Consider the following 6,191-nt stretch of genomic DNA (forward strand, 5'->3'; position numbering starts at 1 on the left):
GCAGCAGAAAGTCTTGTCACCTCGATGGAAATGAATTTTTCATTTCGCGCTAAACTCGCGAAACGGTTGGTGGCTTAAAGCGAAGATTAAAGGGCGGCAGCGTGAGCTTCTCCTTTTTCTACTTCATGAAGTATAAGAGGAAACGACGGGGGTGGTGCCGCCCCATTATTTTTCATTGCTCGCAAGCACGATCTTTTCCCATTTTCCCCTCGTTTCCCTTCCTTCCTTCCTTCCTTCCTTCCTTCCTTCCTTCCTCGCTTGCTTTTTACTCTTTTTATCCATCCTCCTCCTTGCGCTTTCCGTAGACTTCATTGAGAAGTCCTGCTCAACCGTATCCTTAAACTTGTATTACCGGGTGAATTACGAAAAACGAAGCTGCCGCTGAAGAACACGATCCTCGTGGATTATTCAATCGGACCGCGCAATTTGTTTCGCTGGTTTGGTCGCCTCCCTTTCTCAATATCGCGGTCGTCGGCTTTCGAGGTAGAGGTATAGAGAGAGAGAGAGAAAGGAGCGCGTGTTTGCCAGGTATTGTGCTAAGTCCAGCGGAAAACGCGTGGAATCGGTGTGCAACCTTTATGGGGCAGGAAAGTAAGTATGGGGCAGTTAGATTCGATAAACATCGAGCGGAGAACGAGAATACAAACGTTTTCCCGTCGGCGGTTACGTTCCGCCGCCGGTGCTCGTGCTTCAAAGGAAGTTATTCGAGTCGCGCTAAAAGGACACGCAGTCTCGCGTACAATACGAGAAAAAAATATAACCGCGGGGAAAAATGCGGTCAACGAGTATTGTCGAACGAAAAACTCAGGTAAACAGTCGGGTATGGTGTTCAAGGCGAAAAGAAAAATCGCTTTTAGCGTACGCAATAGCGCGCCTCTTTTTCTTTCCCTTATTTTTTAGATTAAAAGATGTTGGTCGTTTGAACGAGAGAAATACAGGGGCGACACTCGCTAATTGAAATACCGACTGGGTAATCGGCGGATTCGTCGTTTATATTGGATGGCACTTCGACCGCTATCGAACGGTATCCATAAGCGTGGAATTACGGCGTTGTATTTCTCCGGAACTGGCTTTGCACACGTCCTTTCGCCAGATGCCGTCTTCCCGATATCGTCTTCCCTTTGACCGGAGTTATTACTTATACCACGAGGGTATCGGCGGTTTATTTTGTCGACGACGTAAGAGACGTCGGCGGCTGAGGTGAGCAAAAGGAACGACGAAAAGAGAGTAGTAGCAGTGCAAAGAGTGAAAGAGACAAGCCAAGTGAAAGAGTAAGAGAGTGAAAGAGGAACGGATGGAAGGGAGGGCGAAGGATCTCTCCGCAGATTAGAGCGCGAATCAATATTGGGCAGCGAGGCGAGGCTTTTATCGGCGCTGAAAGAAATCCCCTCGCTTCCTTCTTCGAGTGGGCACCGACTTGGAATGGAAACCAGTGGTAGAGAACCGGGCAAGGAAAAACGAAGGAGACGGAACGAGAGTATGGATAGAGAGATACGCGTATATAGGAGAGTAGTTCGGGGGACGGAGATGGAAAAAAGAGACAGAATTGAGAGTGACGGAAAGAGACACGAAAGATGAAGAGGGGAGCGACGATGGAGACGAAGGATAAGCACGAAGGGTATGAGGAGAACTGAAGAGCCCATGGAAGGAGGAACTCAGCGGAGAAAGGGAGAAGTAAGAGGACGAGGATTCCGTTCGAGCAACTTACCGGACTTCTACGTTCTCTCCACGGTCGAGGATTTACAGATTACGCGCTGGTAGACCGAGCTCCTGAGTGCGACCGAGAGAGAAACCTATCGAGAGTGGCGACGCGCGAACGAGCAAGGGAGAGAACGCGAGAATCGGCACGAGCGAGAAGGATGGTATAAAGGAATGACACGGAGAGGGAGTCAAGGACCATTCGGCGCGATGAGTGCGACGAAAACGGAGCTATCGAGTCCGCGCGGACTCGAACGGGTGCCGGTGACTCGACCAATCAGAGACTAGCGTTCTGGCCAGTCGACCAATCCGTTGGCGCTGCGAGCATTACACGTTTATTATCACGCGGGAAAAAGAAATGACTGTTTATAAATAATTAGAGAGGTTTTAATTAACCCTCGGGACGCTCTCGGACCGCCGGTATCCATCGCTGTTTTAATCGCTCGGTCGGTTTTACCATGGACGACGACACCGCCTCCGCCACCGCCAGCACCACCACCGTCTGTTCAATCTATCCCTACTCATAACGAAACCGCGTTATATTTGTAAAACTAAACCATCGATCGGCATCGGTCATTAAAGGCAACCCTTGTTCTCGTTTTCTTCGCTGCCAGACGTCTTGTGTCAAGGTGTCTGATGTATATGTATGCGTATATATGTGTATACTTGCAACGGTATAGAGTATATTTACCTACACGATTTTATCTTTTCCCACTTTCTTTTTTCTTTCCTCGATGACAAGAATATTTTGCTTTTTTCCTTTCTTTTCGGTATCTGCGCGGCACACGTCGAAACGAAACATGGGAGCGTATGCTATATTATTAGAAAATGTTGTGTTCTGGTCCCCTCTGAGTGTATACGTCGACTCGTGAATTCGTATGCACTATTTTCTCGTCAAAAATTCATCTGACCGTTTTTGACTGCATCACGTTATCCAACAGGCAATTGCTTTCCGATGGATAGAATCGCGGCCTCTAAAATCTTTCCAAAAGGCCTCCAATGGCGTGGACACGACAAAAGGGAAATCAAAGCATCGTCGAAGAGTTTTTACGATCGAACGCCCCGCTTTCGTGGCGAGGGGTTCTTCAGTTTAGCTTCCTCGCTACTTTTGGCTGCCACCGGCTTCGTCTCGAATATTTTATTCTCCTCTCTCGTTCACCGTATCTTTTCCACGCTGGATAAAAGATGCTCCGTAAGATCCTTCTTCGGTTGGTTGGCCACGTTCGTGCAAATTCACATATACACATACACATAGCGCTTACCATACACACAGCGCTTAGCATACACACACACACACACACACACACACATACACACAACGCGTGCACATACACAGAGAATAAACTTTCGCACCTTCTTCTCTATGAGTAAGATTTATCGGGAAGAAAGTTGCCACGACAAAGGGGTAAATGACTTTCAAATATCTCAGCTTTTCGAACGCGTCAGCTGTGAGTCAGAATTTCGAGTGTGAGGGCGCTGCGAGCGACGCCAACGATAGTTCCAACGATGTTCATAGAGCTTGTCCTATTTCGAAACGAGTCTTCCTAATCTGAGAAGAGTGGTTTCAAAGAGAAGGAGAGGTCGAGATTTTCATTCGAAAAGCATCACGTAATCCACACACGGTCTCGTCGACTCCGTGAAATCGTCCAAGTTCACTCACGGTATTTCCTAGACGAATTTAACGACGACGCATCAGAGAGTTCGTGTATGCGCTACCAACCGTTTGTACCACACAAAGAGGTCGCTGCGGAAACTCGATCTTTCTAGAAAGTTCTACGAGTCTGTTCGAAAGAATCATGAAATTTTCAACTGTTGTGTTATCGAAAATAGAATTTCCGATTGCTTTGCATTGTTCAATATTTGTTAAATGGATACTAAGTGAAGAAAATTTTGAAGAAAATTTGATTGAAATTGCTTTTCCTTATGTATCAGGTATGTAATACATATTTAGGTTATGTTGCAAATAATATAATATTCGATAGAACAAATGATATAATCTTTGAAGTGAAAGTTAATTAGAAATCAAAATTAATTTTTATTAAATATATTATATTTTTATTATAAAAGATCAAGCGTTATTTTTGTTAATAAATTGTGCTTTGTAAAATTTTATAAAATGTTTAAAAAGGAAATATTTAGAAAGAATTAGAAACATTATGGTATCAAAATATAAAAATATCGTTATGAAGTACGCTAAACTATGTTTTTAAACAAATATTACAAAGTTTATATTACGACGTAAACCAACATCAATGACTCGTTATGTATTTCAAGAATAACTGTTCGGTCACGTAACACGGTTGTTTTTCCTGTGCGAAATAAACTCGCGAATTGCATAAACGTTTCTGTATACGGAATACATTTCGTGATTAGCATTGTATTGTGAGATACTTACATTTTAGGCATTATTTGACCAATGCTATTTATCTATCTTGCATAATATCATTTCTAATTCTTCAATATTAAACTTCTAAAATAAAGCTCTAATATCTAACCTCTTAATATTTCACTAATTACCTTAATAAAATATCGTTTTTCGTTAATTATTGATTGAATAGTCCTAAGTCAACAATTATTACGAAACAGTTTTAAAAATTTAACACATTCTTTTGAAAAACATCGATAAATATTACTTTTCTTTTTTTTTTTCAAAAATATACATCATATTTACATATAGAAATATTTATGAACAATTATAATTTCAAATCAATTTTCGGTGAATATAAATCATCGTTGGGAAAAAGTTGTTTAAAATCATATCCTCTATAACATATTTAAAGATCATAAAAACTCACGAAAGCGTTAGATTGATATAGATAGATTGATTTTATTTCTTATTATTATCATAATTACGAAAAATTAAATTGCGCAATACTCGTTTCTAAAATAAATTTTCTGTAATACATATCAAAGTTTTAAAAATTCGAACAAAATTTTCAAAAACGCACGATATCTTCTCTTTTAACGATTCCAATTATATACTCATTAGAGAGATTACACTTATACACCTTCGAAAACTTATCTAGCGCGCAACACACGTACAAACTTTATCGCTAATACGTTTACGCGAACTCTAGCCAAAACTCGAGTTTAGTGCCCACGCTATCCAGAGTCACGCAATCGAACCCGTTCATCGACGTCTCCCGCGATCGTTGCCGCCGATGATAGGGGACGAACGGAGCGTACAAAATCCGTTTCCGGTCGAGCGGTTCCGCGAAATGATTTATTATGCCGTCGAGCGTGCACCGAGAGAGGAACCGAACGGAGCGTGACCTGCGGTGAGCGCATTGTAGACACGGTGAATCGGCACCGAGAAGAATATGAACCTACCCCTCTCTCTCTCTCTCTCCCTCCCTTCCCCTTCAAACCCTCCCCCAAGGAAAGCCCTCATTGTTTATTTTATTGGAACACCCCGGGTGAATAGGGACGGGCATCATGGGAGGGGGGAGGGAGAGGGGACCAAGACCGATGGAGCATAGAAAAGGGGGTAATTATATGGGCGCCACTCGGCGCACCAGCAATCACGCGATCGTAATCCATCCTTTCAGATAGAGGCGAGGCCGACGTGTCGGTAAGGGCCAGATGCGCATCGCTCGTGGTCCGCTTTTTATACGGCCTCGTTCGGGATCGTATTTACACGGCCGATCCTCGAGAGATCGACCCGACCCGATCCGCTCCGCTGCACGTATAATTGGCCACGATGTTAAATAGATCGCTCGACCAATTGCTTTTCCACCGTACTCCTGTCAGCGGGCTATCTCCAGAGAAAATTGGGTTATCCGTTGGTATCTTTTTCATCGATGATACGATTGTTTTATTAGATGTCTCTATTCTATCCATAGAAAACAATGTTTGCCTGCAGGGCAACATTCGATATATAATTTTAACAGATGCAAAAGGAGATTACGAAATAGGAAAAAAAAAAAAAAAATTTTTTTTAAACGATTTATATAAACGATTGAAGAAATTGAAACAACCGATCGAAATTTCTCGAAGATAATACGAATTGTATTCCAATATACGATTAATTTATACATTTTCCCACGACAAATCCTCTTGGCCACTGGTACACAATGTGATTTCGATTCGACGGTCGAATGTGCAACAAGCGTCCGGTCGGGCGAGCGCACGGGTTTTTGGTCACGCTGTCATCGATCCTCCTCCCCCACGTTATTCCAACGTTTGTCCATCGTGACACGGGGATGAGTGGGAGGGCGGGAGGAGGAGGAGGTCAACGAAGTCGTCACCGCCGCCGCATTGAACGAGTTGCTTCCGGTCGGTGCGCCTTTTCCCCGACGGAATCGCGTTAACGAAGCGTCGAAAAACGGTTTATACCGGCGGACCGATGCGTCAGCGCGAATCCGATGTCGCCGTTATTAGCGAAGAACGAAAAACGGTGGTGTCGATGCGGAGGGGAGGAGCGGGGCACACAGGCGTGCCAGTCCCCATAAAAGGACGCGGGCGCGGAACAAGCCGGTTAAATGGGGGTAGCG

At 43.8% G+C, this 6,191-nt stretch overlaps 1 long non-coding RNA gene across 1 annotated transcript in view; it reads left to right on the forward strand.

The window, feature by feature from the left end:
* The first annotated feature begins 499 nt into the window (after nucleotides 1-499).
* Nucleotides 500-6,191, forward strand: part of LOC116186593 — a 10,330-nt gene continuing 4,638 nt past the window's right edge. The window contains exon 1 of the long non-coding RNA XR_004151615.1: nucleotides 500-3,630. This is a non-coding gene — a long non-coding RNA (uncharacterized LOC116186593). The remainder of the gene's footprint in view (nucleotides 3,631-6,191) is intronic.

This window comes from Apis dorsata, unplaced genomic scaffold, assembly GCF_000469605.1.
Source record: "Apis dorsata unplaced genomic scaffold, Apis dorsata 1.3 scaffold_44, whole genome shotgun sequence".
Classification (NCBI taxonomy): Eukaryota; Metazoa; Arthropoda; class Insecta; order Hymenoptera; family Apidae; genus Apis; species Apis dorsata.